This window comes from Pteropus alecto, unplaced genomic scaffold (genome assembly GCF_000325575.1).
Source record: "Pteropus alecto unplaced genomic scaffold, ASM32557v1 scaffold146, whole genome shotgun sequence".
Lineage (NCBI taxonomy): Eukaryota > Metazoa > Chordata > Mammalia > Chiroptera > Pteropodidae > Pteropus > Pteropus alecto.
In genome coordinates this window covers 8,003,509-8,030,159 of record NW_006442107.1, presented here as the reverse complement: position 1 = coordinate 8,030,159, position 26,651 = coordinate 8,003,509, and the positions used below count along the sequence as shown (strand labels likewise).

Genomic DNA, 26,651 nt, shown 5'->3' with positions numbered 1-26,651 from the left:
GCCTGGAAAAATCTTTTTCTGTCCTGTAAAAATGAATTCATGATTTATGAGTTTTAGCACTAAATATGTGGTGCTGCCTTTAAGTATAATGAAAATCCATAGAATGGGTGGACAATATTAATTTCCTAATGGCTGGCCCCATAATAGTTGTTTGCTCAATAAATATTTGTTAATTCAATAATATTGTCTTAAACTAGATGATTATAGTCATGGTTTACTTTTTTTTTTTTTTTTTTTGCCAATGCTAAGTAGTTTAATCAAAAGAATATAAGTGAACTTATAGATGACCTGCACCCTTATTAAACATTTACAAATTATTTTAAATAATAAATTAGAACCAAAGTAGTATTTATCCTACTACTTAGAAATATCATGCTTTCCTCTGCTATCTCTTCTCTTAATACAGATACATAAAAACATGTTAAATTTTAGCCAAGAACTAGAACTCTTCTTGCTATCTGAATATTTGATTAAAAGATAACATTAAAAAGTGCCAGATATGCCAAAATACTATACTTCCCATTATACTGTAAGTAACTGTCTCTATATTGCGGTGGTCCTCCTAGGAGGAGGGGAGGTATAATAGTTCATAATATTATAAAGAAAAAATTTAGAATGAAAGACTTAGAGTAACTAATATCTTAGTGGAACACAACTGTAGTGCATTAAATGATAGCTTTCCAAAAGATATGTCCATGCCCTACTCCCCAGAACCTGTGAATGTAAACTTATTTTGAAAATGAGCCTTTGCAGTTACAATTTAATTAAAGACCTTGAGGTGAGGAGATGATTCTGGATTATCTGGGTAGGCCCTAAAACCAATGACAAGTATCCTTACAAAAGAAAGGCAGAGGAAGATTTAACACAGACAGAAGAGAAGAAGAAAGAGGAGGTGACCATATGAAGATAGAATCAGAGACTGTAGTTTTTGTGGGCTGAGTTGTAACCCCCAAAATCTATATGTTGAAGTTCTAATGCCCAGTACTTCGGCATATAACTGCATTTAGATTGAAGGCCTTCAAAGGGAGCATTAAGATTAAATAATTAATTAAATAGTAGGGTGGATTCTAATCCAATATGATTGATGTCTTTATTAGAGGAGAAGATTAGGACACAGGAATACACAGAACAAAGACCATGTGAAGACAGAGAAGACAGCCATCTACTAGTCAAGGAGAGAGAACTTCAAATGAAACTAATGCTGTCAACACCCGATCTTAGACTTCTAGCCTTCAGAACTGTGAGGAAATAAATTTCTGTCGTTTAAGTCACTCTGCTTCTGGAACTTTGTTATGGCAGCTTCAGCAAACAAATACAACAGTTGTGCCCAGAAACAACTGAAGCCATCAAACGCTGAAAGAGGCAACGGAGGATTTTCTCCTAGAGTCTTCAGAGGGAGTGCTGTCCCTTCATTTTGGACTTCTGACCTCTAGAACTGTGAGAGAATAAATGTTTCTATTGTTTTAAGCCACCATGTTTGTTATAATGTGTTACTGTAGCCCTAGGAAACTAATACAACTTTCCTTTTTCAAGAGAATTCAAATGGTTTTTAAGTGGCTGTGTTTATTATTTTGAGCCAAAGTCCATGGAAGCTGGTGAGCAAAAACCTTTGAGTGAAGCTAACACTAAAGAGGAATATTAGAAGTCTTGCTTAGGGCTCTCTGCCCTTGGCCTTTTTCTGCCACCAGCTTCACAATGCTTAAAAAAAAAATAGCATTAAGTATCAATGTATTTGCCTTTGGGGATTTCCAATACTGAAATTAAAATGTCCTTAAAACAGATTCCACTAGGTTTTTATAATGTTGATCATATGTTTCTTTTACATTGCACATTTATTTGTACAAAAGCACTTTCCAAAACATTGCATTTGATCTAGTCTATTTCCTTTGCTATTCTTTCAGACCACTATTTCTGGAGCAGTTCTTCTGAAACACTGTTTTGCTACAGTCATCCCCAAGTGTGCTGCAGTCTACCTCATTGTGATTCTTGGCCAAGTTCAAATGACAGTTTCCCCATGAAGGCTTCCATGGAGACCCCATCATACCTTTCAATGCATTTAATTCCACTATTTCATTCTAGATTTTTTCTTTTCATAGAACATAAGAAATTTTAGAGCAGGTAGCACATCTTACTCACCAAAGTTCAAATAATGGTGTTTTGTATTTGTTTTTCTTGTTTATAGCAGAAAATCAGCAAATATTTTTGAATGAACACATTTAGTTTTCTCTATATCCTTGTGATTTTGGTGAGATAGATATTCATAGTTTAAAAATTGAGCCAGAAAAATTACATGAGTAAACTGGGAAGTTTGATTAATATAATATAATGACACTATCAATTTCTTTATTCCTATTTTTTTCCTACAGGCTGCTTATCTGTGGATCAGGGGAAGACCAGATGGATTACACTACAAAGAGGTAATAGCTTTATGAGCTTTAAAGCTACTGGCCTAATATTTTCATGGTAGCCTGTGCTTCTTGGCAATAGGGACCTTTAAAAACTACAGTTAAAGAATAGACAAACCTTAGGCAGATATTACAGATGTCAACATAAACAAAGACAGAACTCTGAAAGATGAAAGAGGGTATATTTCTGGGAATGATAAACTGATTCTGGTTCTCATTTTAAGAGCAATTCTTAATTTCAAACTTTTGCCAAATTTAGTAACAGCATGAAGAGTGTAGGAGAGGAAAAATAATTCTCCTCTACCTTTCTGTGTTTTTGCTAAGATTTCATGAAAGTGATTTTAAAGAGAGAAAAAAACAAATAGAATTTTATTAACATGTACATTTCACATATATGTGAGAGATACCCAGAAAAAAATGAGTAACTCTCCAAGGTGGCTCAAGCCATCACCTTACATACCACCTTCAACTAAAGACAAAAGAATGATGTATGTATGTGTGGGGGCGGGGGAGTAGAGATGGGGCAATTATGGGAGTTTGCCATGTAGAGCAAGGTAAACAAGGGTAAAGATTGTTATGCAGATGTAGTCTGTGCCATCTCCATTAATAAGATTCTCTTGTGATTTAGAATCATTCTTAAAAATGATTTCCTTTATAAATTTAAATTTCTCTTACAAAAGGGTAACTTCCATTCCATTTTTAGAGCTTCTCCTGTGTCTGTAGTTTCTCAAAATAATCAATTCAAAATAATCTTTATGTTAAAGAGGCATATTTGGGGGTGGCTACCCTTCAAGAACAAATATACTTCGTTCAAGCAAGAGAACTCTTGTTGTTCTATTATTTTGTCAGTGAAATAATTTATAAAAATCGCAACTTCTTTTTCAAGTCAAGTCTTATAAATCCAGTGCACGGAGGTCAACCACACTCACACTCATGTACAAATGCACAATGCACACAGGATGGATAGGATCATAAACTGCAGGCTGATGCAGTTGGAGAGTATCTCAGAGGAGTCTGACCCTTCCTGTCATATATATGACTGCCAAACTGTTTCAGGAAAAAAGTAAAAGTATGGTTTTCTGGAAGTTAATTGAACAAGGTTATTCACAAGGCATAAAGACAGGGAAAAGATGTTTTAAAAACTGAGATGGGGAGGGATTAGAAAGAAAAATCAGTGAATCAGGATCGGAATAGCAGTAGCCTCAGGCATGATTAGGTCACAGGTAATAAATAGTTCATCTGCTTTCTAACCACTCCCCTTCTTTAGACAGGTTGCCATTTAACTACTCGGATCATCAGTTTCTTTTAAATGTCAAAGATGTCCAGCCTATTTGCCTCACTGGGCTTTCAAAGTGTTTGAAATGCCCCATGTAAAGCAGGTATGACTGCACGAGTAGCAAATATGTGCCTCCCATGCGGGCACCTTCCTCTGCTTTCTCATGTACACACTTCCACAGTAGCCCAGGGAGACAGCAGGCAAGATGAGATAGTGCAAGCTCATTAACAAAGATCTAATAACACAATCACACAAAAAATCTAATTAGTGAGCCTCATGGAAATAAACACAGGCTTGCATGTGTTCTCTGCCTAGAACCATATTTTTTCATTTCCTGTAAAGTTTAAAAAAATGTAATCTTCCTTCCCAGTTGTCCTCACCTACATTATTCTGTTGCCCAGACCCTGGGTTTCCTATCAGTGCTTGGAGGGAGTAACCGGATACATTGCCACTGATAGGCAGCCTTTGATCTCAAGGCTGCCCACAGAAAAGCATCCTCTGGAATCCCCTCGCTGGGACTGTACACAGAAGCTACCCTGGGGGCTGGCCTGACTGTTGTTTCATGGCATAGAGCAATAGATCCAAACCGCTGTGGAAGGCAGGGCAGACTGGGGTGCAGGAACACCGTGCACTCCATCCCAGTTGAAACTGAAACCACAGGGGAGTCAGGACCTGCGGAATGCAATTACATGGATTGGAATTTGGCCAGCACACCCGGGTGAAATGGCACAGCAGCGCCTGCATCCCTCTGTTTGCCAGGCTGAAAGAGTTTACAGATCATTTACAATATACATTAGCAGCTTCCAGAGGCAGATGTGATTGGCTCTCAAGAACCACAATAGAGGGAACTGGGCTTTGCTTACTTATAAAATTAGAGCTGCAGTGAACTCAGAGTCTTTCCATTCTAACCCCTCATTTAAGAAATGAGGAAACCGAACCCTAAGGCAGTGAAATTACGTAAACAAGGTCACACAGCCCAGAGGTAGAGGATTCGAGTTTAGATTTCAGAAATCTCGATTTTAAGTCCTATCGTGTTGGCAAGGATATGGAACTACCAGAACTCTCCTAATTCTGGAGGCAGTGACATATTAAACAAACCAAACAAAAAACTTTTACTTTTTCCTGAAACAGTTTGGCAGTCATATATATGAATGTTCATAACAGCTTTACTCATAATAGCCAAAAGTAGAAACAACCCAAATGTAGTTATGGCATAGTCTACATCGCACAGTCTTCTCAATAATAAAAATGAATGAACTGTAGATACACATAATATGGAGGAATCTAAACATTGGGTTGAGGGAAAGAAGCCAGGTACAACAAGTGTTTCCATTTATATGAAGTTCTAAAGTGGGTAAAATGAATGTATGGAAATAAATCAGTGGTTGCCTGGGACATATTGGAGTTATTCGAATTGACTGTAATGAGGTAAAAAAGGAACTTCTGAGGTTGGCAGAATTATTTCAAATCTTTGTTAGGGTGATGGTTACACATTTGTTACATTTGGCATTAGGGCAATATACACATTTGTCAAAATTCATGGACATACACTTACAGTGACAGTATTTTATTATATGTAAATTATGACTCAAAAATTTATTTAAAGAGTTAACGTAATGGTTACCTCTGTCCCGGTGTAGAAGCCTACGGGGGGCTTCAAAGACGTTGGTTCTGTTTTAGTTCTGAAGATGGATAGTCAGTTCACAAGTGCTTTTTTTTATTATCCTGCTTCATGAAATGTACAGAGCACATATAATCTGCCATGTATCAAATATTACATAATAAAATGTTTAAAAGAACTAAAAAAATTAGCATAGTTACCATATGTAAAGTGCTGATCAAAGTTGCCAGAGTTTATGAAGTGATTACTATGTGTTAATCCTCTATAAGCTTTAGTTTATTCAATCTTTGTACAAATTTATGGTGTATTTTTTAGTGTTCTAATCATAGATATGAGGATACTGGTGACCAGAAAGGTTAAACCAACTTCTCAGCACTGCACAGTTTGTAAAGACTGCAGCCAGGTCTAACATGTTCTTACCCCACCATGCTCTAGCTGCTTCTCCTAGCGCTTGGCCTAACACATGTCAGTTTAGCCTTCTCCATAATTCATTCCCTACTATTTAAGGGCCAAGAGTATTTGGTCGTTCTCTTGTTCTTTGTCCAGCACCTGTTGTCATGTAGTTGCTCTCATTTACATCCATGTATTCTCTTTCTCATAGCCACTACTCTGCTTCAGAAACTTATTTCACTTCCAGACTATTCTAATTGTCATTTCTTCCCATTTTTAGCTTTTTCTTCCTCAAATTTATTCTACAAATTAGGTATATTTTATTCATATATAATTCTTATGGGCAGCAAGCTGATGGCATATAGAAACTGTCCTCAAATACCTGAAAGATAAAACACACTCCTTATTTAGGATTTCATAGGTCCTGCAATTGAATCTAGCCAAAATGTCTCATATGCACATTATGCTCCAAATCAAATGTCAGCAAGGATACTCCACACAGATCTCATGCTCTCCCTTTTGCGTGCTTTCCTCTGGTGCCCTTCTGGAGAAGTCTGCTTTTCCTTTCTTCTCTCTAAATCCATCTGTCCTTCTTTCCTTTTTTGGGGGGGTGGGGGAGGGGTGGGGAGGGCAAGGCAACCCTTGATTGACCTCACAGATTGCAAGGAACTTGTCAGCTTACAATCCCTTATTTTTTATTTTTTATGCCTATGGCACCTGATCTTCCTAGGTGGTCTCCCATCCAGGTACTAACCAGGCTTGACCCTGCTCAGCTTTTGAGATCAGACGGGATCAGGCTTGTTCGGGGTGACATGGCTATAGACTAAATCCATCTGTCTTTCAATTCCAAAGTTAAACCACCTCCTAAGTGAGCCTTCTCTAACCACCTAAGACAAACCCAAGCCATTCCTTCTTCTTCAGTTGTTTATGTTTTACTACTAAGCTGTCCTTCATTCATTCATCTATTCACTATATCTCTTCACTTCCTGCCCTGGGCCATTCTCAACACTTGGTACAGGGCTCTGTAGTGAATGAATCCTTGCTTTCATGAAGACTATATTCTTGCATCTGTATTAGTCTATTCTTCAAGGACAATTATAAGTTTCTTGATGTCTGAAATCTCGTTTCATGCCTAAGTCACTTAATAGGTATAATTCATGTTTACAATATATAGGTAAAGAAAAAGGCAATCTAAAATTAATGATCCTTTTTCCCTGTTTTTAATACTCAAGTTTTACATCTATTTATCTGGTCTGCTATAAATAAAGAGGAAAACTATTTGAAAACTATGTATGAAAATTTAAAGAGTGTTTTGTCCTGGCTGCTGGGGTCATAAGTGACTTAATCTATTATATTTATTACTAATGTAATTTAAAAAATTAAGTACAAAGAACGAATATTATAGTGAGATTCTTATACTGTGTTTTTTGAGTTCTCCTGAACTTAGGAAAATGGTTTCTCCTCTAAATGAAAATTTAATCTACTTAGTAACATAGGTGTTGTCACTTGCCCTATTATTCAGTTTTTCTTACTGTGAAGACAGCATTAGTATAATACTTTACTCACCCTATCTAATGAAGCTATAATTAAAGATTAATAAAATACTATGAATTAATATACAGTAAAATGTGATTGGGCAGGAGAATGGCTATAAAGGATAGATGATATCTTATTGTCATTCATGTACAAATAAACTGTAGTATAATATCATCGGATTATGAAATGATGCATATTGATCATCCCATAAAATTATTTTTATATGGATCAGTTGTCCTTTTTTGACAAAGAATAAAATAATTCTTAATCTTTATTCTTCACGTAAAATAACAAATACGTGTGGCTTTTGACAGAGAACCATCGTGATCAGCAATATTGAAGTGTATAGTGAAATAATATTGTTGCAAAAATGACAATGCCCTGTTATAAGATGAAGTATAAAATAAATTATGAGTGTAGTTACTATTGATAATAGGCAATGTTAATTAATAATTTATTATTATTAAACAGAATGACATGCAGAAAATTCATGGAGATTCTTTATTATACCAGTATGCTGTGAAAACTTGGCCTTCTTAAAAGAGATTTTCACCTTTCAGTTTAATATTTATGTGAGAGGAATGAATTGGACACAGCAGCAGACCAGAGAATACAGCTGAGGAGTGGTGGGGAGGGGAGGCAGGAGGGAGAGAGAAGACAAATTCTGGAATCTAGAAGCCTCCTAAATGAGAATGTAGGAACCAGATCAAGATTCATAGACACTTCTTTAAATGATTTTTCTTTACTATCTGCTTTTCAGTTTTTTCTTTGGTTAAACTGTATATCAGGTCACATAAAAGCAGGTATATTTATGCAAAGCCATGGCATCTTCCATAAAGCCTGACCCAAATAATTAAATTAAGTAATCTTGCTCACACATAAGACCAAGCATGGGCCCCTTAAAGAGTCAACAGTCAAATCAGATGATTTGACAGTAAGTGCAATACTTGATAGGGAGATACTAGGAATATAGTCCAAAATCACCAAATTCTGGATAATGGCTGAAACTGAACTTTTCAGGTTGAGTTTGCTACGCAAAAAAATTTGGGTTGGAATAGAACAGCAATAACCAAAAACTGAGAGAGCAGGAGTGTGCAGATAGGATTAGGTGAAAGTAGAGAAAAAAGAAAACAAGAGAGAGAGAGAGAGAGAGAGAGAGAGAGAAGAAAAAGACAAAGAGGAACAAATGAAATAGAGGGGAAAGTCATTTTCTAAGTCATAAGAACCCAGTATTTTTCAAAATACATTTTAAACTTTTCCTATGCTGTGGCCAAGTCAATTTTTTCATATATTTTCTCTGTAAAAGTCTAGGTGACGAGATACTGAAAATCTGAAATGAAGTGGTTGCAGACCAAAAGAACACAAATTATTTGAGAAACTAATGACACAGAACAAGATGAGATGTGCCTAAAGAAGGCAAGGATTATGAAAAAAAATCTTTCATAATATCTTCCTCAAATTCTACTCAAAAGTAACTGGAAGTTGACATCACAATGCATGATTTGTTGAGCATTTTAATAAAGTATTCTTAGATAACTGGAGTGATAAAAAATTTATATTGTTAACATATTATGTTGTTAATATAATGATTTGAATTAGGTCAGAATCAACCGATCACTGCTTATTTTTATTAAGTCACACACACAAACAATAATAGCACAAAACATTAGCTAGTGTAGGAATAGATTTCTGAAATCTATAGCTTAGATTTTGACATTAAGGGACAGTAAAACTTGTACCCAATACTGGCAATTAGGAGATTTTGCCCACCATTCAGAATGATGCCTTAAAGGGCTTTTGTTCCTATCTGGGTGTGACATAAATTGCAAAACTAAATCCCACAATATTCATATGTACTTAATTCATATAGCAGCAGTGTGATCTAGTAATCCCTTGCTGTTACTTAATATTATGTATATTTAAAAAAATGTTTGTATGTATGTATTAACTATTGATGCTGGAAGGAACTTAATTAATTAATTGTCAGATTATGCTCTTTTTGAAAGCAGAGCCACACTTTCTATGTCTATTAGAATTTATTTCTCACTCATCTTTTTTTCACCACTATTACTGGGGAAACTAGTTTTACGCTATTGTTTAATTTTTCCAGTAATTGTGGTAAAAAAAAAAAAAAAAAAAGATGAATGAGAAATAATCTCTACTCTCACAGAGTTTATGTTTGAATATAACAATTTTTCATTCATTCATTCATTCATTCATTCAAATATTCATTCATTTGTTCAATAATATTTACTGAGTTCCTAATATGAGGCACACCAGGGTTTACACATTGAACCAAGCATGACCCCTGTCACCATGGAGCAATAGTCTCCCAATATTATATTTGCTTTTCTAGGTATTCTACCAAAGATGAGCTTATTATTTAAGTATAAATTTCAAGGGGAATTTATAAGAGAGAAACAAAGCAAATGTAGGGAGTCAGGAAGGCTCCCTGAATAACAACCCAAATTGGAGAAAGGAGTAGGGAAGTTATCATAGATAACTTCAGTGATGTCATGAGAATTTTTCCAGAAACTCACAAATAAGACATCCTTAAGAGGTTTGAGTTGAAAATGTCAGGTATTTCTGCCAAGAATAGTTATGCAGAGTGTGCTTTGCAAACATCTAGGGGGCATGCTCACAACGCAGACACCACAGTATTGTTTATTACTAAGAATATTTTCTAGTAAATGATAATAAAATGTCCCACCCTAACAAAATTAATTTACTACAATAGCTTTTCAAAACATGGAAGTAAAGTCTCTTAAAGGGGGAGACATCTTTTTAAATGTGAACCAATGTATCTATGGGCTAGTAATAATACATATATACTTTATTAAATAAACTGGGCTCTTGAAGTGATAACATAACTAAACATTAAGATATTTTTATTTGGTATAAGTGAGGCTTTAGGTAATGTTTAAAATCAGTACATATAGAGAGGCAGGGGAAGGGCACTCATTCACTTTCTTGGAACTGTACAGACTGGGTCTCTAAGCCAGGGGATAGTCTGAGAGCCAGGGGTTACCCAGAATAGAAACTTCTTCCTCCTGGAATGGATGGCAGTCTTTTTACAAGGGAAGGCATTAATTGTTTCTAATACTCCATATCCCACAGGCTCATAATAAAAGTTAACATTTCTCAGCTCGTGAAATAAATTTTCAGTGTTTAGGGAGTATTTTTACTCGTTAAATTTTAACCTTTTTGTATTTTCATAGGTATTTTAAGTAAACTATATAGGACTGCAACAGTAGCAGATGTTATTTTCGACGAATAGTTGTATACTCATAAAATTTTATTTAAAAAATAAATAAATAAATAATTCTTTAGCCAATATTGCAATGGCCAATAGTGCTTTCTGGATTTTTTGTTCAAACAAAGCTCACTTAAAAAAACTGTCAGGGTCAAGTGATAAATGGTATTGCAGTCAGGAGGAGGTTAGTGGATGGATTCTGGACACATATGCACTTTATATTGGCACTCTTCCTAGAGTGGGACAAATTGTTCCTAACTCTTGCATGGTGGTTACTGTTAGCAATACAAAGCCATTAAATTCAATAGTGACCTCAGCATCAAACCTCACCCAAATAGCTTCCAGTTTCACAGCTTGAATCTCCAATTGCATTGATTCATCTCCATCCCCTGTCTAGATAGTCTTCATGATGAGAGCTTTTCCCCCATGGATTGAACTTGATTTTGACAATCCCACTTTGGTAATCACAGTGCTTTGAACTCATTCCCAGGCATGAGTTTCCACTGACTATTGTCAGTCAAACTGTTCACTTCCAGCTGTTAAAGTTCAGAATCATTGGACACAATTAAGAAGTAGAGAAAGAATCTTCTTCCATCATTTAAATGGTGATGATGTAAATGGAAAAAATCACTCATCTGATTACACACAGTTCTCCAGTTTCATTTGTAAAAGTCTGTCTCTCCAACTACTTTATAAAAGCTACAAGGGAAGCAATCATGTATTTTTCTTCTATAAAACTCATAGAGTCTATGAATGTGGCTAGGCCTAGTTTTAACAGTTAATTGATGCTTATTGGCTTGACTTAATGAATTTTAGGTATTCAATTGTATTTTTTGAGATTAATTAAAGAGGACTTTATGATTAGCCACATGTGGATCATTATCCCCACTATGTGCCTACTGTGAGAAAAACTGCGCTTGGGCACAAGGATACTGAAAAGGAGTAAGAAAGAGAATACTGTCCTCCAGTATCTTATAGACAAGCAGAAGTAATCAGATGCATCATGGAAAAGATAAAGAGGTGCATCATGGAAGAGATATATAGACACACAGCACAGAGATCAGAGAAAAAATAAGAGATTTATTGCAATTGCATGTTCCTGAAAAGATTCATGGAAGGGATAATCTTTGAACTGGATTTTAAAAAGCTAGGTAGGGATCAGATACACAAAAATGAAAGAGAAGGGATTTAAGAAAAATATATATTAATGTAATAATTTATTTATGTCATAAACTTATTCAATGTCAACCTTGTTATTTAGATATTGTTTGCGCTTATCTCCTTTAAATGACTTCCGACATGGCAGAAACTATGTGGAGTAGAGTTCAGAGATAATAGCAATATATCCTAGAGGCCTTGATTAGCTATAGAAAGCATCTAGCAATGAATAGGACCACATGGCAATCCTAAATTGTTCTTTTTAAAACATCATTTTGGAGAAATAGTCATTCATTTTGCTCATTTCAATAAATAATTACTGAGGCCATACTACGGGCAAGACATACTGATTTCTACCCTATGTAAAAGGGCAACCATACATTAATGTATTTCACCATCTGTTTATTGAAAAAAATACATGGCAAGCAAACAAACTTCAATGCTATGTATTAAGCATTATAATGGAGCCATGTTCAGTCAGTTTTTTTATAGCATACAGATGTGGGAGAAATTAATTTTGCATGTGAAATTTAGGGAAAGCTAGAAATAAGAGAACATATTTGAGTTCGATCTTAAAGATTGAGGAGTCAGTTAAGAGTGAGCCTTGTGGGCAACATAAACAGATTAGGGCATTCTATGGCAGAGAGTAAAGTGGGAGCAAGGCAAAGAGTAGTAGTTGTCAAGTTACCATCATGGTTTGACCAGAGGCCTGTGTGGCCAAAGATTAGTTAAGAAAATTGGTTGGGATTCAAGATTTAAAGGGCATGTAGAAATACAGATCTGGGGTATAGACAAGGTCAGAGTTAGAATTAGGAAAATAAAGATAATACTTACATCATTGATATGGATAAAATTATCCATGAAAACTTTTGAACAGTTTGAAGAATCAGCATGTTTAGACACTAATACCATCTCTGCCACTTATCTCTGTGGGCTAGTTACCTAAGCTTCACTTTCATAAATGGACATAAGAGAATTACCCACTTATTTGGTTATTGAGATAACTCATAACCACGGAACAAGCACTGTCATAGAGTATAACTCAAAAATCTCAATTATTATTATCATTGACGAAGGCTAAAGATGGAAGTCTAGATAATATTAACATTAATGTAATAACTTGTAAAAGGGCAGAAGAAAGAAAGAAATCAAAGAGATACAAAGAGCCAATGATTGAGTGATTTTATAAAGCCTCATGGAAAGAAAAGTTTCAAAATGTAGGACAAGAGGATTGCATTCCCAACCAATGTTCCCACAGGTCCGGCAAGAAGAGTCCTGAGAAAAAAGCTATGAGATTTGACAAGTAGCATGTCTTTGGTGACCTTCAGTAAGAACAGTTCTAGCTGGAACGTCAGGGTAGAAGTCTGATGTATAGGCTTGGAGGTAAGCAAGAGAAGGCATGAGATTATAATACTCAGTTTGCTTATTATTGAACATAAATAGATTAAGTGGAGAGTGGGGTGAAGAAGATGGTTTTGTGAGAATGTTGGATGTCTTAACACATTGTCAAGCAAAAGGAATGACATCTGTGGAGGAGGACAAGTTAATGAGAGAAAGATGAGGTATTTGATAATAAATGTTTGAAAGAAAATTTTAAAAAATTAAAGATACAAATATTTTCTCCACGGGGGGAAAAATGGTAGGGAAGCCTCCCTGATTCAGACAAGAAAAACAGATAAAAATATAGATTGGAGACAGTGGAAGAGATATGAAGCTCTTACTCCTAATGGCTTCAATTTTCTGGAAGGGTGTAGTCCAAGTGACTGAAAGTGAGTGGTTTATCGACAGAAGTATCTGGAAGAGAGTAGAAAAGTTTGAAAGTACTTAGAAAGAAAAAGTTGTGAGTTAGGAATAAGTTAACAGTTTGCATAGTATTTATGGAGGATAAAAAGATATTTTACGTAATATTAAAAACAGAGCCTATCCGAATGGTTAAGTGTGTGTGTGTGTGTACTAGAGATCCATTTATATGAAGAGAGACAAATAACAATTGACTTGACCCAGGTGGAGAAAGAATTGAGAACCAGTCTGAGTGTTTGTTTTAAAGTGTTTCATTTTAGGGAAGAAGGTATCAATAGCTTGAGAGAATGCAGTGCATGCCCTCAAGAAACTTTTCCTCTAGAAAAAAAGACTCAGGCAAAAGTAAAGCCAATAGAAAGAATGTGTAGTAAGTACTATAAGAGTGATAAAACAGGTATTATAAGGGTTCAGAAAACATGAAAATAATTAAACTTAGGGTGATTAGAAAGATTTGATGGAAATGACATTGATAGACTTTTAAGAAGGTTTAAGAAAATAGTCATTCTCTTGCTGTTAGCTGAGTTTTTATTATTTTAAATTTATACTATTTTTCTATTCTTGTACTGTTAGGATTTGGGAAAATCAATTTCCATAAATTGGACACCCATATAGGTCCCTAGAAAGAAACTAAATATTAGGCAGCATGATGAATCTTCCAGAGAATGACTGGTCACAGACCTAGAGCAGGGTAGATGCCTCTGTTCTGATGACAACTGAAAGTCAAGATCGACCTTAAGACTGGAAACAAGCATTTGAGTGTTAATGACTCAACAGGATCAAAGTTTTAAAATAGGAAGAGAAAACCATCTACTCTTGAAAACCAGAGAGGAATAATAAGATATGGGCAAGGTGCCAGGAAAATATCACCTTCTCTCAAAGCCACATGGCCTTCAACAAAACTAAGTAAAGATTTTTGAAGTTAACTTTTCACCAGTCAGCCTTCATAATAGGACATGTGCATAAAAGCCAAGCCAAGTGGAAATAAATGAGTAAGAGCAGAAAAGACAATCTTCAGGAGTCAAGGATGGAGAGATGAGTAGCATGGGAAGAAACTGGAGGTCAGTGCAGCATAGTAAGAAGAAAAGGAGAAAAACGAATGTGCCTTTTTATTTTTAATTAAGTGAGCAAAGTAAGTGACAAATATTAGGGTGCCCACAGAAAAAAGGTAACGAACAACCCAGGGACAGGGAGAGTGACCTGGGATGCCAAAATAAGAAATAGTCTTAAAGACACTCTGGAAGGAAATAAGAATCCTATCAGTCTTAACATTGATGCCAAATAAAAGCTATCTTGGGTTACAATCTGGGTACCACTATCCTATGTAGATCAGTTGAATTAAACATTAAGCTTGGGAAACTTGCATGGAATATCTAAAAAAAGGAACAGAGAAAGGGACTAGAGAAAAAAGACTTAGCAGTACCAATATTTCAGTAAATATTAATTATTTAATATTTATAGCAATGTCCAACAGATGTTCTATCTCTATGTAGGAGGGATGCTTTCAGGAGAGTCTCTCACAAAAAATTCTTTCTAAATTTTGGAGATTTTTCCTTCTCCCAGATAGGCACAGAAGTGGACAAACTCAGGTTGTGATGGTGAACTGAGAAGCTGTAAACACATAGAAGTATAAATCAGGGAAAATCTAAACCAGTCAGATTAAAGCTAGGAGTGGGAGAGAGAAACTGAAGAAAGATCATACAAAATTTAGCAGATCCGAAAAAACACTGATGTGCTGTGCCATTTCTTCAAGGATTCAGAGATGAGTCATGAAACACTTTCTATTTTACCTAGGTAGAATGGGTGGGATTCAAAGCCACCTTGGCTCATTCTCTCTATGTAGCATTCAACTCATTAAAAAATGCTGAATTAATTCTAAACCACTGGTAGTAAAAGAGCCATAAAAATAAATCCTTCTCAACTCCCACTGATCTCCAGTAAAGATATCAAATGGCAAAAAAGTTCATCTCTAGTGCCTGCAGGATTTTCTCAGTCACAGCTCCTTATTCTCCCTAAATCTAGGCCAATGCTATTTCCCTGAGGGTCACTCAAGACACCTTTTCACCACAATGTCACCACAAAGGAAAACAACGTGGAATTCGGCTTCTTTAAGTTTTTCAGGCCTCTGCTGTCCTTGCCCCATTCAAGAAAGGCAAGGAAATCTTTTGAAGGATAAGATATAAAGGGAAATGGTCTATTAAAAATTAAAAATACTTGGTAAACTGTACACTCAGATTGCCTACTATGGATGTGAATGACATTCAGGTTGTCTTAAGTCCAAATGCTGCTGATGCAATAATGTTTTGAAAGGTCCTCTCATGAGTACTTATTATTTTTATTTCTGTATTGAATTCATCACTATTCCCCATGTATACCAAATTCGCTCTCAACAATGACCCTGGTCCTGTGGAATAAAGCTTAGCAGTTAAAATCTTATGCTTTGGAAGCTTGCCAGTCTGCATTCAAATCTGGACTGCATCATTCACTGAGCCTCAGCATCTTCACTGTGAATTGGGACCATTGTTAGCTCAAAAAATAGTTGAGAAGATTAAGTAAAACGATGCCAGTAAAATGCTTGAGAAATAGTCAATTGTGCTGGCGGTTGTCATAATAATTATTATAATTACACTTTCCATCAAGTAGAATTTTCCTTCTTTTCTAACCTATCTATAACTTACTAGTCTTTTAAGGTACAGCTTAAGTTCCCCTTTTCCCAATTATTTGACTACTTACTATATTCATACTTTAACTTACACATTCTATGAATCTAAATAATTTTAGTATCTGCTAATATGCTGTTATTCATAAATTGTTTCATTAAAATATTACTTTCCTAGAACTAGATAACTAGGCTAAGCTTATGACTTTGTGTTCTATTTGGATTCCTCTTATGACTTGCCATGAGTATGGTACACTGTAACTATTTGATAAGGGTGGGTTAATTGAATATATTGTTCTTTCATCTATAAAGTGATACTGTCCAGACATTGCTAAGAATAATGAATTAAAATGTCTTATTATCAACTTTCATAAATTCATTACTTCAGGGTGTCTTATTGGAATTAATGAAAAGTTTGATGTTTGTTACAAGACATGTAATTCTGTCTCAGTTGATTGTAGACTTAGGTATATCCTGGCAACATTAACCAAGGCATCTATACCTCTGTTCTAATTTTCATAGAATTGACAATAAATATAGGAAAAAATGGGGGAAAAGTCTATATCAGCCCTGGAAGGAAATGCCATTAATCTGAATAAACTTGAAGAATGTCTGTTTGATAAAGTGTCAAAGGAATTTATATTTCTTCTCTGTTAAACAGCAGTGTACTTAGGAATTAATTAAGGAAAATCATGTCACAACCTCACTGGCACCTTTAACTTGAAAGAAACAAAGACTGGCAGAAATCAACTGGCAGAAAACTAGCTAGGAAACCAGATTTCCTTGCAATGAACAGAAATTTCTACCTTGGTAGAAACGCTTCTTTCCAGAGGGAATACTCATCAAGGGGATGACAGAGAAAAAACTAAATATTCAAGGCAAGGCTTCTTCTGCTATGAGCTGAAGTCTGCATTGGCTAAGAAACTAAGGCTGGAATATATATTTTTCAGAAATCTTATTCCATTGAGCCAAAAGCTTCTGTCTGGATCCTGTGGTCACAGTAAGCATAAAGTGAATGCTGTAGAATGGGTCCTCAGAGCATGTGGGTACAGCAGAAGAGTTGACTGGCATAGCAGTAGAACTTTGTTGGAACAGGTAATCATTCCTCTCAGAAAAGTAGAGAAAAATCAAAATGCCTATGAAAAGATACAACAGTCTAAGACAAAATGCCTGTTAAGATTCAAAATTAGTTTGACAAGTATTTCCTGAAGACAGCAGGATAAAATTTTAGAATATTTTTATATGTTTATAAAATGATTCTAGACAGTAGAATAACTAAGAGAACAGAGCAAGCAATCATAAAGGAGGAATAATCTGAGATCATGAAAAATTACATGGGACTGAAATATTATTTGCCAAATTAAAAAGCAGTGAAGAACAGCTAGATAATATAGAACGATTTATGGTTCTGTCAAATGATAACCATGAACATGATTAGAGAAGAGATGAGATATATGAATATCTCATGCAGGATCTCTTATAACCTACGAGAGTCTCAGAAAGACACACCTGAACAGATTTGAAGCAATGATTAAACAATCACACAAGCAACACTTCTTAGGTAGAAGAAATGCTGTGATCCATTCTGCAATTACTATGCATCAAAAAATATGAAAAAAAGAGATACTAGAAGGCAAGTTTTACTTTTTTGAATTTCAAAATGAAAAGAAAATCATATTAAGCCAAAAATGAAATACTTAAAGTAAATGATAATAACAATATAATAATAACAATTAATAAAGGCTGGATTAAGAACTTTTCTTACACCATTAAATCCAAAGATAAGCAATCTATGTTCACAGGTTTTGAAGGGAAGTGATTGTGACCAAAATATTGCATAATCAGCCATGTTATTCATATTTGAGAGAAACAAGATGTTCTTAAGCATTCAAGATTGGAAAGGACCTGATATGCATTCTCCCTAACAGAAAGAATTATGGGAAAATACACTTTAGCACTCTGTGAAATGAAGACAAAGAACTCACGAATAGAGAATCATTATAGATCAAATGCAGAGTTGACAATAAATAGTAGCCTTAACGTGAATATGCCAATATTTATTCTAGAAATTATATGCATGCTGTATGATAATTTAATATTTTTAATTTAGCTCAGAATCCCTAGATAATATCAACAAGAACTGGAAATGGTATGATAAGAAGTAACAGGTAGGAGTGAAATAATGAATCCTGAGATGGCTAAAGAGTTATATATCAGAATAAATATAATCTGTGCCACATTTGGAAATACATCAGTTCTTCCCAGCTGATAAAGAACATTAAGGAAATTCAAATCAAAGTACCTACAATGAAAATATGAAAGCAATATTCGAAACATAAATGTGTTGAGGAGGATCTTGTCTTATAAAATGTTATATAAAAATATTAAGCTGTAATAATTAAAACTGGCACTGGCACTGGCACATGGAAATAAAAAAATTTTTAAAAGTGCAGGAAGCATAGTAATAATTCAGTATAGCATAAATTTCTGTCACTCATTGAAAAAAATTGACCATTAAAAATTAAATATTGGGTCAACTGTCAACATTTGTGGTTAAAAAAAGAATCTCTAAGCAAACAAAACCCAGAAAGCCTTATAGTATTATCTCATAATATATTATAAAATACATTCTATATAAAGACTTAAATATAAAAAAGCATAAACAGCATCAGAGAAAATGGTAGTAAAGTTGCTACTGTTTTGAAGAGAGCACCTTTCTGAGTATTACCAACTACAAAATTACTGGGGAATTAATTGCTAAATTTGACAAGAGAAAAATATAAAGCAAAATTAAAAGACAAATAATAGAAAAATTTGGAGTATTTTCCATGTATAACCTTGAGAAAATAATAATATTCTTAATCGATAAACAACCCTTAAAAATCAAAAGTAACGATGAGACCAAAAAAATAAATTGATCACTCTTCTTCATTAGTGGGCCCTTCCCTGTCTCTCTAGATAAATTCCTTTTTTTTCCTGCCTTTTAAATCCTCCAATGCCCTCATAATGGCATGTTCTTTCCTGACTAAACTGTTAACTTATAGGCTTGGTCCTTGCCTACCTTGTTTACCTCTATATCCCAGATCCTTAGCACAAGGTCTGAGGTAATACATTTAGTGTTACTGTTGAAGAATATTAATAAGAACTCACCAATCAATACATAGAGATGATGATTAAATAAATGCAAAAGTAATATTTCAGTAGAAATCAAAATGCACATTAAAAAGTAAGATTAAAATAATAAATGACAATGCTCACAGTTGGCAAAGGCACAGTAAACAAATGAGTACTTTTCTACCATTAATGGGAATCAAATTGGTACAATTTTTTCTAGATGTTAGCTGTAAATATGTATCAAAAAACTAATATGCATACTCTTTGACCCAGTAATGGTACCTGTAGGATTGTTTCTGAAGGAACTACTCATGATAATATTTTGAGATTTTCTTATTAGAATGTTTACATCATTACAGCATTGTTTGTAATGGAGAAAAAGTGATAATTTAAATGTTCAAACTTAGGTCATTGGTTAAATAAAATGAGCTAAATTAATTTAACAGAATATACAGCTCTCAATATGAGTTTCTAAAAGAATAGTTAATGGCATATAATATTTTGAGTTTTGGCATATAATATTATGAGTTTTTGAAAAATGTGGATGATACCATAAAATGGACCAAACCTCATTATCTAACAGAAATGCATAAGAACAACTTTAATGTGATGATAAAAACATTTGTAAATCACCTACTGTGATAATAAAAGTAAGGTACAAAAGCACCCCGTAGGCCCTTAATTGAAATGAATGGCACTGAACTCACATGCCATGTGTCCGTATTTCTTTAAGCATCTTTTATATCCTTTAGGATGGTTGCCTCTCTTAGGTAAGTTAAACATCCCCTTTGCATTTTTAATTTGAACAATTGATTTAGTTAGGAAAAAAAACCTCATGTTTAAATAATGAGTTCTGGGTACATCTTTTTCAAGAGGAGGCACTTCACAAGGGCTAGGGCTGGAAAGTTGTTTCTTTTTCAGTTGATGAGCAAAGGAGTGTTTCAGAACGTTTGGCTTGGAGATTCAGCATAATTTAATACCACCTAAGACCCCACAAGAGAGAAGCTTATGGAAAGTCTAGGGAGAGGAAAGAGGATTTATTTACTTTCTTAGCACTTAGAGCCATCAATATTTTTGTTTGGGGTTTCTAACCTCCGATCTAGCTTTTGTTTTTGTTTTTCAAGTGACAGAGTCTGTGTTCTTCAGCAAGGATATGAGGAAGTAACATACATCACTATTTGTTAAAATGCACAGATTTTCCCAACATACACTCCTTTCTTCCTCTCTTGGCAAATCCTATCCACGACCGCCAAATAAAATCATCTTTAAAGCTTGTAGTTATATTTTCTTCCTTTAAACACACATATCAGAGAAAAATCACTATGGATTCACATTATTCTAAACAATTTATGAGAAAGTCTGGCTATATTTCCTAGTAAAAAGGATTGGGCCATTTTTATAAATGATTTATTATGGTTTTCTTCTGTAGACACCTAAAAATAAGACCGAAAAATCAAAGTTAATTAAGTAAAAAGTAATCAAATGATTTTTTTTTCTTAAAAGCACGTATATGTATACATATATATTATTGCATTTTTATATGTGTGGTTTTAAGTTTTTGTATTCTATATGCGTATGTATGAATATGGATCGACGACATTCTTTTTTAAAAACTTTCTTTTCACTCATCTCATATTTGAAGAGCAACTATAATAGGTACTAAATGGAAAACAGCAAAACATTCCAACAACCAAGCTGATGGGAGACATCTGAAAGAAATTAGACACATTTTCAGGAGTACTTTTCCGTTCCATCTTTGTGCCCCTGGCTAGCATGTTCTTTGTACAGTGGATTTTAGCTGCCAAACACGCAGGGCCAGTGCATGGGCCTCATGTCTCCATCACTGATCAGATACAGCAGGAGAGAGGCTTGGGCCAAGCTCCCTGTCATGACTGGTGTGCCACTGATTCTAATGAGTTTGTATGTACACACACACACACACACCCACACACACACACACACACACAGTCTTCATTTGTCTACTTTTTGTTAAGTAGGCAGAAGGATAGGGAGTGAGGTTATTAAGATTTTCAAAAGATAAATACCTTGAATTAATTATAAGACTTAAATATTGGACTTGCTAAATAAGAGCAATAGTAAGGCCTGTGGACTAAAAGTTTGTCCTTGGACTGACTATATATTCTGTTTCAGTATCTTTTTTCTTCATTAAATTTATTGGGGTGACATTGGTCAGTGTCTCTTTCTCACTCACTCCCCAACTTTAGTATTTATACCACTTCTTCAGGCCACCTAACCAGACTCCCATTAAAACCTGGCATTGCTCACAAGTGATACCTTTAAAACTTGCAGTCTAGAAGGCATCTGTAACTGCTCTTTGCTTATGTAATCTTAAATCTCAGCTTCCTAATTTTACCCTGTTCTGCTTTGCTCTCTCTGGCAGAGCACAGACCCTCGCAAATTCTACTTCCTAGACAGCCTTGCCAACTTGCTTCAGGTTAGCTCTCGCCTTGGAGAGCACTGGTGGGAGATTGTAGAACAGGAAGAAGGGAGAAGAAAGGTGATTCTTCCCTCTGTTTGGCTGTTGGCCAGTCAGAGAGTTGCCGTGACCGCTGCTCTCTCAGAGCAGCACCCCTTCCTGCCTTCCTCCACCTCTTGCAGGTGGCTCCAGCTGCTGGGGTCTGGTAACCTTCCTCCTTCCAGTGTCCCCTGACCTGTGGGTGGTAATGGTATCTTCCTCTTGCTAATCTCTGGGTCAATTTATCATCTCTTATTAACCCTTTCAGCTATTATAACACCCTGATAGACAAATCCTCATATTAATTTCCTCTACTTAACTACCTGTTTTCCTTACTCGATTCACACAAAGAAAAACATGCCAAGTGGTCAGAGGACAAGGAAGTCAGCTCGCACTGGAGAAATTTGGACTGTATCTTCTTCAGTTAATTATAGGGCTCCCTGACAACACCTAGATTTGTCACTGCTTGTGCTATCCCATATGCTTCATCCCACTATGCTTCCTTGCTTAATATCTCAATTTCGATATTTGGGAAAGTACATGAGTAGGCCATTTGCTAGCTGCATACTGAACAAATTTCTCCAGGTATCAAGTTTTCTGCCCTCAAAACATACAATATTAGCTGTCCTGATGAGCTCAACTAAGATAGTAGATGTTGAATCACTTCGTTAATTGTACAACTCTATTTAATAATGAGGCACATAGATGTTTTACAAATCTGTATACATGTGCAAGTTAGAACGTTTCATAAATTTTCAGGGATGTTTTAATAAGAACTATTTCTTTCTAAGGGAACTGACTCATCAAGTATACTAGAGATGGGGTTATAATTAAGTTACCAAAATAGGAAAAAACCTATTCAAGGTATGTAAAGAGCAATTTGGGATACCTGACTTGAATCTGAAGTAACTTCAAGTACATAAGTGATCTACTCAGCTTATAAACAGGCTGCTCTTGACTATATGGATACAGAAAAGATTTCTTTTTAGTTCAACATAGGATCTTGGGTTATTCCCAGTATAATTTGTACTTGGACCATTTTTTTTTTTTTTGAACTGGCTGGTAAATCAAGAACCCTAAGGTAAATAAATAAGATCACATTTTTTTCTGGGGGACTTCGTATCTCTTTAGAAAACATTATACACAGTTAGGTCAAATTTATAAAAAATGAATATATGTGCAATTAAAAGAACCTTGGAATGGAAGACAAAAGTGATGGCTTATTGTATGTCAGCTAATGGTACAATAAAGCCTTGGAAGAAAGCACCCTAAAACTCAGCGGCTTACAACAACAAATACTTCTTTTTCCTCATTCTCAACTCTGAAGTTGCCTGGAGTCCTGCTCAGATGGGCTCCAGATTGGGAGTTGGGTTCAGATCTCTTCCACAGGTCTTAGTATTCTTGGGCCAGTGGCTACTCTTACTATGTTCTCTTGGCATATGACAGGAGTGCCAGATTGCAAGCAGAAACATGCAATACATATTGACATTTTAACCCAGGATAGTCAGACTGACATTTCAACTTGACATGGGTAAAGCTTAGCATGAATGAAGCTCTGCCCACTCCAAGAGATGGTATCATGAAGTCTTAAAGCAGAGAATATGAAAGCATAATTCTAACAGAAGGAAGGCCTAAAGATTCACAAAGACCCAAACTACTACACCTGGCTTTAAATTTATCACCAAATGGACAATAGGCTTTCAGTGAACTTGGGCCTTCTTTTTTATATAAAAATAAGGGGAAATCGGATTTTGTAATGTCTAATGGCTTGTCCAATTCTTCATTAATTTAGAACGAGTGGAAAATTTATTCCTATGATTTGTACACGTTCATATTATATAACAATAAAGGTTGTACTCATGAAATGAATAAAATGAATAGGATTACACTGAAGAAATTACCTATTTCAGAGAACAAGCATTTTAAAGTCTCTTTTAAGTTTATATGCCTAGACGATATTAATTATACATAAATTATTTTATGTGAATACTATAATAGTCTTGAAAAAACATTTACTTAGAAACATTTGTTATCCAATTAAGTTGATTTATGACATACAGACCATATTTTGATTAATTAGGCATGCCACTATTTCAGATGGCCCTGCACTCCAATTTGTTCCTATTTTCAAGGGCTGGTAATATAAAAATTTCTCTTCGTTCTGTCTCCTCAGAATATAGCCAGGCCTGGCATAATACCCAGAGCCTTGCATGAGATCAGGGCATCTGGTTTCCAGTTCTGGCTCTGCCACCTTATAACCACGTGACTCTGGAAAAATTGATGGTTTTGTGCTTTTCTTCTTCTGCAAAATGAGGAGGAGTCACAGCTGAACAACTTCACTCAGAGGATCAGAGAAATGATCAAAGGAGATTCCATGTGTAAAAGCACTTTGACAAACTGAGCCCTGAGCACACTGAACAGTTTCATCGCGAGAGCGTGTTTTAATTGGTTTTATTATTACTTAGGCATGGTAAAGCCAACAGATTAGAAGACAACAGCTGCATCAAAAATAGCTGATTATACTCACAGATCTCAAGAGAGTGAGTTCATGTCACACCACGGGAGGACACATGGGGAATCACTGGGGTCCGTCACGATGCGGAGGGAGAGGAGTGAACTGCGGACAAGCTCCTTTTTCGTTTTGTAGTTTCCATGGGAAAGGAACAGGTAAGTACAGTATGCAGATTTAGGATTGGCTAGTTTGAATAATTTCAACACTCTCTGTGGCATAGGGGATGTCCCTAGTTGTCTGGCACTAGGGGATTACGGCAAATATATATTTTTTAAAAAGCCCTATAAGAGGGTTTTAAGGAATGTAGACTTTGGATTGGTTGGTTTGTATTTAAAAGTGCACCCTCAGGAGGAGGACTTATCCTGAAGAGTGGAGATGATGAGGGAGGCAGGAGGCCAAGGCAAGGTGACTCAAGTATCATCGAGTTGTACCGAATGACATGTGTCCAATGTAGGCATGCAGGGCAGGTGTTAAAGCATCCAGTTTACAGAAGCTAGGAAAGTAGTTAATACAGGGCAGCATTGTATTCTTCCTACAGAAATCTCTCTGAACATTCAGCTTGCTTGTGTCGTTTGGGGACACAGGAGTTATGTCACTCTAACTTATATCATAAGAGGTCTTCTCTCGCTGTCTAATAACCATTCTTTAAAAGGCATTTACCCACCTACACATCTGATAACTGGTAAAGAGTAATTATCTGAACATAATTTCTAAAATGGAGCTAGATTCTTCATTTTAGATGCCTCAGCAAAATAATTTTAAAAGCTGGAGAGGGAAGAAAACCCTTAATAATCTTATATTTTCTACAAAGAAGACATTCTAAAGAAGTGGCTCAAAAAGAATCCACAGGTAAAGAGCAAAGCTGTGATAGTTAGTCAAATGCATAAACTTGGGGGAAAACTGGGGTCTAGATTCTAGCTCAAGTTTAGCCGTAACAGTATTTTAATAAATACTGATTGTTACTCATCTTTTTTTTTTTTAAATCTTCTATAATTGTCTTTGTCCTCATGATACAGTCATATTTTGAAGATATACAAATAATATACGTCATTTTGAATCTGCCTAACCACTCCATAAGTTTACCAGTTCAGCCCATTTTTTGCCTTATATTTCAGACTCCAGCCATGAATTCTAACACGACTTTTTAATTTGCTGAAAATGCTATGCTCTTTCCTGACACTTGATTCCTGAGACTTGCAATAAACTTTTCTCCTTTCTGCTCTTCTACTCACCATCCCAACTTGATTAGGAGGCCTACTGATTGGGGACAGAGCTTAGATGTCCCTTCTGTGACAAGCCATTTTTGACCCTCTACTTTAAAGATGGGCTTGATATATGATCTAATGAGCTAGATATATAATACCTATGGACTGAGGTTTAACTGACGGCTTACTAGTCTCTTTCCCCAAATAGTCTGCAAGTTTTATGAGAATAAACTCTATTTTAAATCGCATTTAGTTGCAGATATCAAAACCTTGACTCTGGCACTGTGGGAGTGCTACATAGGGTCACTATTAAAAAAACCTGCTAAATTCAGGGTCTGGGCTAAATACCACTGCTCGTGCTCCTAAATTTTCTAGTTATCTCTCTTTCATTAAATACATGTCAGTATTATTGTCTAAGCAGGTGTCTCTTCCATTATACTTTACATATTTTAAGGACAGAAACTGTGAATGATTCATTTTTGTGTCTCTGATTTCAAACACAGTAGTACAATTTATGTGCTCAGAAATTGTACCTATTATGATTGTTATTATCATCATTATAATAAATGTTTTTGAAGACATGGATGAATAAATGAATAAACGAATGAAAAACAGGACATGACAGGATCAGAGCGGGAGTGATAATAAGAGATGGGTACCTATTTTCCTCATAGGGTTTTCTTTTTCCCACAAATATTGAGATAAAATGAAACTGTTCAGAAAAATCACCTAAAGTGAAGGTAAACAGGCATTGTTGTAAAACAACAACAATAACAAACAAAAACAAAAAAAAATCCCATGAGGATAAAATGAAAGTGAGAGAATATAATTTATTTCAACTTTCACTGGATCTCAAAATTTAGATAGTACATGTCGGTAGTTATGAAAGTTTAATGGCTATAATGTTTTGAAAGACATTTATGTTTACTGATTATCTATTGCCTGCACTCACCAGAAAACCAAGCTGTTGATGACAAGGTCATGTTGTCTACCGCCATCATGAGGACAAGATGTCTGATGTATAGAAGAGGTCATGTATATCACTATATGGTTGGAGGCTGGTTTTCACAGGTAAAATAAAAAACACATATTTGGAAAGGGCTGCATTACAACATTCTTCAACTTTATCCAATAGCCTCATGCAAAAGACCTGATGAGATTCCAGGAAGAATTTTATCTACTACTTTTCAAAAGAGGTAACTGTAGCTAAATTAGGGAAGTAGCGACCCCTGAACACTTGCCTGGTGCC

General features: G+C 35.3%; 1 pseudogene; it reads right to left on the bottom strand.

Annotated features, from left to right (window-relative positions):
• Positions 1 to 6,397: 6,397 nt before the first annotated feature.
• LOC112469374 lies at positions 6,398 to 6,516 on the bottom strand (annotated as a pseudogene).
• Between the last annotated feature and the right edge of the window lie 20,135 nt (positions 6,517 to 26,651).